Genomic DNA, 10,058 nt, shown 5'->3' on the forward strand with positions numbered 1-10,058 from the left:
GGCACAGAGCAGCAAGGTGTGGGACAACTGTCCAATTAAAACAACATTGCTGAGATATGATACACCCTACAACTGTCTTTTTGAACAGAGCATGCAGATTTCATGTTAGTAAGTCTCCCTGAAGGTAGCTGTACATATTGTATATGTTCAAATATCAGAGAATCAAAGTCACTGTGAATACTAATCCCCTCCTGAGACCCACACAATCAATAAAATGGAGAACAAATAATCAAATATTGACATGGCGATGTTATTTCAGTGAAATGCTGTGAAGGCTCTGTATTCTATTTTCATTATTTTCTCATATTTATGCTCTAAATAGTAACAGCATAGTACAAAATAAACATCAAGTATGGAAAACAACTGACAAATTCAAAAGAAATCCCACATAATAAATTGCTGAGAAAAAATTCCCTTTTTTTAGAAAATAACCATCATATGCCGTCTAAAAATGCAAAGTGAAATCTACAATGCACGATAGAGCAATTATGAAGTATAATCATTTGTCAATAGTGCAAGCACCTGTCTTATTTTTTAAGACTTTTTTTTTGCAGATAGAATCTTTTCAGCCACTTATCTTAGCAAGGTCCCTGAATTAAAAAAAACAACTCCTTACACTGACAGTATTTCGAAGTCCTCAAAGAATCTGCATCAGGGGTGACGGGACATAGTGACTGAGCCTCAGTGCCTCATTTCTGCAAAGATGGAAGATAACAGAGAAACCATTTTAAGAATCAAAAAGCAAAACAAACTCATTCAAAAGAAGAATGGATTAACATATGCTTTAAATAATATATATCCTCAATAAAACTTCTTCAAACAGACTACTAGTTTCATGAAAATGCTAGAAATATAGCAGAAACAGCGCTGGTGATTTAAAAAAAAAAAAAAAAAAGGGATATGGTTAGGCTAATCATGCTCTTGCATAATACATTTAAGTCATTTATCGCACCCATGCTATTTTTATTATATATGCTGGCTCAGGCATGAGAGAGAGAGAAAGGTAGAGGTTAATATGTAAATTTACTATTTATGCCACTGTAAGAGGGGGCACTTTCAACTCGGGGTGAGGTTTTGGGGGTGGGGTAGTTGATTTGTACAAGCTGGGTAGAGAGTACATTGTACAAATCAACTCCTCTTTTACCTTTCATCACTCCAAATGACAGAAAATCTTCAGTGATGACAAAACTCCTCCCAAAACCTACCCGACCCCCCCCCCCCCCCCCAAACCTCACCCCGAGTTTAAATTGTCCCCTCTTACAATGGTTATAAATAGTAAATTTACATCTTGGCCTCTTTTTCTCTCTCTCTCTCTCTCAAAATCTCTCGTGTTACTCTATCACATTTGATGTTAAAAGCCACTCATTACCATTAATGCCACCCAAAATCCTCCCACTTGCAAGCTAGCGTTGTCCTAACGCAAAATGATAAATGATCCTGAAAGTTCCAAACGTTTTATATCGTTTCTTAATTAAAAATGACCAAAGCAATAAGCAACTTCTGTTCCTGCTCTGTATTCCTGCACAGAGGGAACTTCTTAAAGGCCGTTTTGATGTTGTGTTTCTTCCTGTGTCATCTACATTATTCACTTTACTTGTCTGTTAATCTTTGTGTGGCACACACAGCACAAATTAGAACATGTTTACATACAAAGAAAATGCAGACACCTATTATTAAGCACTATGCTCTGGCAAACCACACTTTTGTTCAATTACAATGGACTATTATAGACCAATTCATATCATCTTCTAGAGGCAGATACATCACAACTGTTTGTAACAAACATGAACCTGTGGATCTACAGGTTAAATCATGTACCTCCAAATGGGTTGAATGAAAAATTAATTGATATACATTGTGATGTTTTTCAGAAGTTGTTTTTTTTTTTATATTATTTGATTCTAATTGGCTATTTTTACAGCTGATTACATTTCAAAATGCCTTCTCTAAGGAGGTCCCTCTGTGCCAGACGATAAAAAACTTGTTTGGATCTTTGTCTGAAAATGTTTTATTGAAGATACCAAGGGGTACATTTTCAAAAACAGCGCGCGCGAACAAAAGTACGCTGGATTTTATAAGATACGTGAGTAGCCGCGCGTATCTTATAAAATCCGGGGTCGGCGCGCGCAAGGGGGTGCACATTTGTGCAACCTGCACGCGCTGAGCCCGTCGCGCGCTGCCTGTTCCCTCCGAGGCCGCTCCGAAATCAGAGCGGACTTGGAGGGAACTTTCCTTCCACTTCCCCTCCCTTCCCCTACCTAAACCCCCCCCCCAGCCCTATCTAAACCCCCCCCCCACCATTGTCGGCAGATTTACGCCTGCCTCTGGCAGGCGTAAATCTGCGCGCGCCAGCAGGCTGCTGGCGCACCATCACCTGACCCGGGGGCTGGTTCGGAGGCCTCGACCACGCCCCCGAGCCGGCATCACGCCCCGACATGCCTCCCGCCCTGCCCCAAAATTTGCACCGCCCACCCGATACGCCCACGACACGCCCCCGTTGCAAAGCCCCGGGACTTACGCGCGTCCTGGGGCTTGCGCGCGCCGCCGAGCCTATGCAAAATAGGCTTGGCGCGCGCAGGGGCCTTTTAAGATGGTTACCCGCATAACTTATGTGCGTAACCCTTTTTAAATCCGGCCAACTATGTCCCATCGTCCCTTTTCCAGATTATTTGAAGACTTTGAAATACTGCCAGTATCAGATGTAATTTTAATTCAGAGACTTTGCTAAGATAAGTGGCTGCAAAGTTTTTATTTGCAAAAATATATTTTTAAAAATAAGAATCAGATGCTTGCATGATTGACAAATGATTAATAATCATTGATTATATAATCACCATAGAGTTGATTGTAGATTTCACGTACGTTTAGGTGGCATATAATGGGCACTTTCTAAGAAAAGGATATTTTTTCTCAGCAATTTATAGAGTGGGATTTCTTTTGTAATTATTCTAAATAGTAAGAGACCATCAATGTAAGAAACTATAAGGCTGGTGCCTTTTCCAGGATTTCCAAAGGTTGGTTGTTGGGTAAGTCCAGTGGATCACGGGTAGTGCTGTCCACTACTTTATGGAGGACCAGGATTTGGTTTTTTGGGCCTAATTTCTGCAGGTGGGTTGAAGCTGGGGATACTGCAGAGTTGGCAGCATTAACAGTCCCTGGTTGTTTCTCTTCAAAAATTCACTACTGTGTCTTTGTTCTTCGTCTGAGTCTTCACAGTGGTCTGCGACCAGCCCCATATGCTGTGTAGGGCACCTGAGGGACTCACCTTCCTCATCCCAAGTCTGTCTCCAAGTCCACGTCTATGTCTCCATGTCTCTATGCTCTTCTCCTGAGTCTTCATGTGGTCCACGACCAGCCCCATGTGCTGTGTAGGGCGCCTGAGGGACTCGCTTCCCTTGCCTAAATCTACGTCCCAAGTCTACATTCCAAGTCTTCATCTCCTCATCTCCATATTCCAAGTCTTCATCTCGTCTCCATGTTCCAAGATTCATCTTCTCGTCTCCATGTTCCAGGTCCATATTCCAAGTCTCCAGACTCTTTGAGAGTCCCAAGCTGCACGACATACTCCTCGAGAGTCCCTAGCTCCACATCGTACTCTTCAAGAGTTCCAAGTTCTTCTCTGACTCTTAGTGCTCTAAGCTTTTCTTGAACTTTCCGATCCAAGTTCCTAGTCCTAGCCAGAGACCTACGTTGTAGCCCTGTGTTCCAAGCTCCGCCCAACTCTGCTCCTGTGCCGCCCATCCTGCACACACACTTCACCATGGGTGCGACTCATGTCTCTACCTGAGCATCCTATGGCCCAAGGGCTCCGCTCTCCTATGAGCTAAGTGATACGCGCCGAGCCCACTCCATCAGCCTCTGAAGGCTGCGCTCGCAACATACTTACCTGGGGAAACAGGTATTTAGCAAGGTAAAATGATCAAGTAGAAAATTACTCTCCTCAAATGCAGCTAAAAAGTACATATGGGTTCCAGAGCACATGTACTTATAATTGCAGGAAAGAGGTGTTTCTAGAAATAAATGTACTATTGCCCTCCCCTCTCCACCAGCTGCACAAATAGTGAGTGTAATGTACACAGGTTTTTTAAGCATGCATGCTTTATATATACATATTTTCAAAGAAAAAGTAGGCAGTTTCTCTGTGAAATTTGCATGAAGACCGAATGTTAAAAAACCCTAAATGTGAATCTTTCCATCTATCTATAGTAGGGTATCTGCTACAACTGAATATTTGCATGAATTATAGAAGTTAAAGGCATTATAAATATAAATCTTCTTGCCTATCCATAGTATGCTGTTTGCAAAAATTGATATAAATGCATTTTTTCTGTACAATTCTGCTTATCCCACATATTGTATGCACATTCCATTGGTTTTGATTTAAAATAGAAGAACAACAACCTTTGATATCTTGACATCTGTAATTTATCAGTTATTGCAATGAAAAGAAAACTCATACTTGAAAAGAAATGTATTTTCTTGAATTTTGCTGGCTTGACTTGTAATTGGATATCACAAAGTGCCATGAGTGAGTAACAAGAGTGTCATTGATGACACATCAATCACAGGAAGTTAGAAAAGATGCAATTTGCAATACCCAGTGATTATTAAAATGGTCTCGAAGTAAAGACATCTTGTTATTTGGCATGCTTCATACTCTAACAAATACCCCACACATTTTGATTATTGTAATAATCTGTCCATTAACTAACCATAGCTTGATATTTCTAAGAGTTACAGTGTCATGTATTTTAAGCAATAAAAAATGGCAGGGTGGTGATGTCTGTTAATTCAAATCTAAATGTGTGAAGCCCCAGGTCATACTCCATGGAGAATCATGTTGCAGTTATGTATTTAATTAGAATCAGGAGATTTGTGAACATTTCTTGATGCCTAGTTTTCTCCTTTGATACAAAAATGTGAATGTGTTTATGACCGCATTCATTTTGTGAATTTCTGGATAATAAGAACATTATAAAACATTAGTGATATATTTTTCTAATAGAAAACTAGATGATAAATGGAGTCACTACCAATGGCAGGGTAGCTTTAAAAATACTTGATTTTAAATAATGGAGTGGTAGCTTTAAAAATGGTCAATGGCTTCACAATGTACTCTGACCTCTCTGAGATTTCAGTTGAATGGAATTGACTGGCCTGTTTCCTTATAGGAAATAAAAAGAAAAGGGAATTGGAGAGCCAGGGTTGTTGAGGGCAAATGAAATGTGTAAGCCACAAATTTAAATACAATTTGACAAATTCAAAGTTATTAAGTGAGGGCAGACAAACATATAGGTAAGATTTAAAAAAATCATTTTCCCTATTTGAAATAGACTAAATCTAATTATAATGTCCATTGAAAAGGTATATTTAAGAAGGCATTCTGCAAATTCCCCCGGATCTAAGACAGGAACCCTGTCTGCTGACTTTCAAAAAAAAAACCTCAAGACTTTGTTGTTCAAACAGGCATTCCCCTAATCATTGCAATAGCCCTGTCTCAGTTCTGAGGCTTTCCAAGCATCCCCCATCTCTATAGTTGTATTTAATTTTGAGTTAACTTTCTCCCTCTGTTCTTCCACCTCCCAAGTTCCACTCCCCTGTTTGATTGTAACTTTTCACTCCTTCATGTTATTGTTAATTGTTATGATACTATTTTTCTGTAAACCGATATGATATGACCAATGTCATGAATGTCGGTATAAAAAAGCATTAAATAAATTAATAAATTAATTTTAAAAAAAATCACAAAAAACTGCGACATATGTTGTATTAATTTGATTTGTTTGCCCCTAAAAATGAATGAGCAATTTCCACAAATGAAACATGTTATTCATTTAATTTGTTCACGTTTCCCATTAAAAAGCTTTGGTTAAATTGGAAAGATAGAGCCTGGGGCTGGGCAGGTCATGTGAGTGTTTCTATAACAACCAGCAGCCTATGACTCATGCGTGAGGTCAGATAAGAACAGGGATCTATTGTCAAGGAAACCAGACTGACAAAGCAAGGGAACACATCAAAGGGAATCAGTTTTCTAAATCAGTGAATCATTGCTCTGTCTAATTCTTCTTATAGTATTCATAGACTGTTATAGCTTGCATTTGGATCCCTCTCATGGAGGATACATAGTAATTTGCTTCTGTGTGTTAATTCTTTATTTTACTAGTCTTCTGTATCTAAAGTGCTTTTGTTCAACATTAGAAATATTCCATCTTTTCTAATCATTTTAGCTGCTGTCACATTGTGTTAATTTGCACAAGTTTTTATTTTTTTTTTTAACATCTCACTATCTATGCCACTACCCTAGAGAAGGTTAGTCTTTTTCATTCTCTGCTTCCCTCAGGGAAGGCAGACTCTTGCCTGGCAGTAGTTGAGTTTGTAGTAATTTATAAAATTTTAAAATGCTGATGTGTGAACCAATGTAGTACCAGTGCTACTAACTGTGCCACAGTACCCAAGATAGAGAAGCTGTTTTAACTCTCTGTGTCTGGGTCTGTGTACTGTGTAGTGTACAAGAGTCAGTGCATCGACAAAGAGATCAGGCTGTGCCAGACAACACAATAGGTACAGCCAGCCACTTTGTGGATTAATTTATTTTGTTACTGCATTTATTACTATTATTAGTAGTGTACAGATGTGCTACTTCTCACATTTTTATTAGAGCATTACACCATTCTTTGCTTTTACTGTGTGCATGCATGCAGTGCACTTGTCAAGAAAGCACAAATACTATAATAGTTCTACTATAGTTCATTCTCTCTGTGTGTTGTTCAACAATACACACAAAGAGATCACTGTAGTCACATTAGTCAGTGTCATTGTGTCTCACATACATCCACTTCATTTAAGGAAATAAACATTAAAACAACTTTTGTCCAGCACTGCAGCAAATCAAATCCCATCATGTCAGGCAAACGTACTAGAGGACATGGGGTGCCTGCAATTGTTGGTAGGGGATTTGTTAGCAAGACAACAGTGAGTCCTCCAACCAAAATAAAGAGGGATTTTTTTCAAATTCAGAACATCAGCAGGGGAGGCAGGCATGTTGTAAGAAAACATTGAAATTTGCAAAAGAAATGTTAGTTCCATCAATGTCTCAGCTATATCCTGTTGTATCAGAGGAAACGGAAAGGGCAGGTACTAGTAGCAGCTGCAGAGTACAACCACCAGTGCCTTTAGAAGTAGGTGAACCTTAAAGCACCAGCAGCACAATCCCTTAGTTCAACAGAGGCCATAAAAGCAGTTTTGTCATCCTCTTCCTCTGAATCCGAGCTTGAAGCATCTCTAAAGGATTTCCTGAAGCAAAGATGGGAGAGTCATTAGCTGAAGACCCTGTATTAGAAGGTTTAGTCAGTACTGTGCTAGCTTCCACTTCACTGAGAGGAGAGAGAGGCTGGAGAACATGTTAGTGAGGGAGAGCAGGCCACACTAGAGATGTGCATTCGTTTTTCACGAATTATAAAATATCAACAATATTGTCTAATTCTTCATTGTTCGGGAAACCCAAAAAAAGAAATTTCTCCGAATATTCGGGGAAATTTCGTATTTCTTATTACTGTGCACTAACGGAGTTACTGCGCACTTAATATCTGTTAGTGCTCAGTAAAACCAATTAGTGCGCAGTATGTCATAAGTGCATTGTGCGCAGTAATATCGTTTTAGTGCGTGCTGCTTCAGGCATTACCATGCACTAACGGGACTTAACGCGCAGTAAGTACTGTGCAGTAACTCTCTGATAGTGCGCACTACATATATGTCAGTGCGCACAAATATCTGTTGTGCATAGTAAGATAAAATGATACTAAATTGTCACTTTTTAGTCAATTTAGGAATGAATATGTATTCCTATTGGTTATTTTCTTGTTATTTATTTATGTACCAAGGTTCCTGCTGAGGTGGTGTTTTTTTTACAGTGTGTGTTTTATATGGGGGGATGGGGAATGGGAATGGGGGATAGCTTGACAAAAGTTCTAGTCCTACTGTGAATCTGTGATTGTCATCAGTCATGTGACTAGAATTTGTTTATTCTTGTGTTACCAGGCACTGGCAGATGAAAAGCTAGTGCATGTTTTGAATTTGCAAATCCCTGTTCATTTTAGAAAGGGGGTCGTGGCATTATATATGCATTATGCACACTCTTTTAATTTTCCAATCCTGTTTCATTTTTTATGAGAGGTACATGATAATTGGTTAAGTGTATTTTTGAATTGGCCAATTACAGGTTTATTTTCCCTCTTACTTTTACTCACTAGCTATATAATATATAATGGGGGTTCTCTGCTTGTGTGTTGCTTTTGTTTTGTGGGGTTTGAGGAGAAAACATCAGCTCTTTATTCAATTTATTCTTTCAAGTTCCACTTGATATATCAATCTACTACATTTATAATTGATTAATTATATCAATCAATCACTAGCTGCAGCTACTGATTGATACAGTTCTTGTTAAGGGGTAGCTGGCTTAGCTAGCTTTGCTAACTGCTACTTCTAGCTACTGTGCAACCTCACCTCCACCAGGGGTTCTCAGTTAGCCACACTCACAGCTGCACAAATCACCACTTCACTGATCATCTGATGCCTCAGCCTCAGGTATACTTAACCCAGCCTGTCCTGTCCCAAGGTACCTTTTCCTTGAGTCATTTTGACTCCTTGATCTAACCACCTCCTTTTCGCTTTTCCACTATGCCTTATGGCCTACCCAGGACTCCGGCCTTGCCTTGTGGTCTCTGTTGGCCTCTTACCTTGCCCTGTAGTCTCTCTTGGCCTCTTGTCTTGCTCTGTGACCTATCAGGGCTCCCTGTCCTCCTTTGTAGACTTCAAGGCTTCCTTGCATCCCTCTCTGGCCTCCTGAGCCTCTCTGTCTTGTCTTGTGACCTCTGGGCCTACTAGAGTTGCCTTGCCTAGTTTCATGCCTTGTTGGGCTTTCTTGTTCCCATTGCCTGTCCAATCCTATCCTTGTCTAGTCCAGTCTTGTCTTTGTCTAGTTCAGTCCTTGTCTAGTGCTGTCCAGTCCAATCCCTTGTATGTTTTCCCAGGCCTTGCCCTTGCCTCTGTTCATGGCCTTGCACTCAACTCCAGCCTTGTCTCCAGACCATTCTAATTTGGTTCCAGCTTCCAACCAGCACCTGGACCCAGCTCCCAGCCAGTACTGGGACTCAGCTCTCAGCCTGTGCCTGACTCCAGTTATGATGTTCAGAAGGAGACACGTTCTACGACCCCCCAGAATCCAAGGGTGCAACCTGCAGGGGAGGAGGCTTGTTAAGCAGAAGACCAGCTCTTGTCCTGCCCAATGGTTCTGAACTGCTTCTGTGGGGATGCTCCTTGACTCCAGCCTGCCAGACCGTGACACAATTAATACCATAGGAGTCATGCTCCAGAAATGCCAAGGTAGGGAGTGTAACAAGTATAAAGAGCAAAACAAAACTGACATCTAGGTTTAGAATTATAATGTGGACTTAGAATTAGGTTAAAGCAAGGGTGTTAGAGCATTTAGAGCAGTAAAGAATTACGAGAAGGTAAAAGTAACTAGGAAAGAGTGCAATTCTAGGCTTACCAGTTCACTCATGTTAGCATACATGAGAGTGAGAAAACATGCTGCTACATATTCTTAAAATATGATCGAGCTGCAAGACAACCATGACTGACAAATTCTAGGGCCTTGTTAGCATCTTCAAATCCCAAGGTAAAGTGTTTTGGTTTTAAAATTCAGCTGTTGCCATTTCAGCTGCAATTATACACAGGCTCAACTTTTTGTTAGTGGCTAGAGTGAATGAAGCAGGAAAATTTGTGGGCACAATGACAGTTGTAAACCTGATAAGTGTGACCTTGTCATGCACTTCAATGCTTTTGCATACCAAATTCCCGAATGCATTTTCCACACTTTTCCCCTTCGTTTTATCATTAATTTTGAAGAAGTCCTTTTTCATTAATTTAGTAGCTCTTTTATGCCCTTAGCTCTTGTTTAGCTTGCTAAGCAGCTGCTTCTGACTTATTTGCCTGCTTTGAAACAGCTGGCAAGGAGTTGAATGTGATCTATGATCTCTTCCCTGACTGGGTCAGACTTC

This window comes from Rhinatrema bivittatum, chromosome 6 (assembly GCF_901001135.1).
Source record: "Rhinatrema bivittatum chromosome 6, aRhiBiv1.1, whole genome shotgun sequence".
NCBI lineage: Eukaryota > Metazoa > Chordata > Amphibia > Gymnophiona > Rhinatrematidae > Rhinatrema > Rhinatrema bivittatum.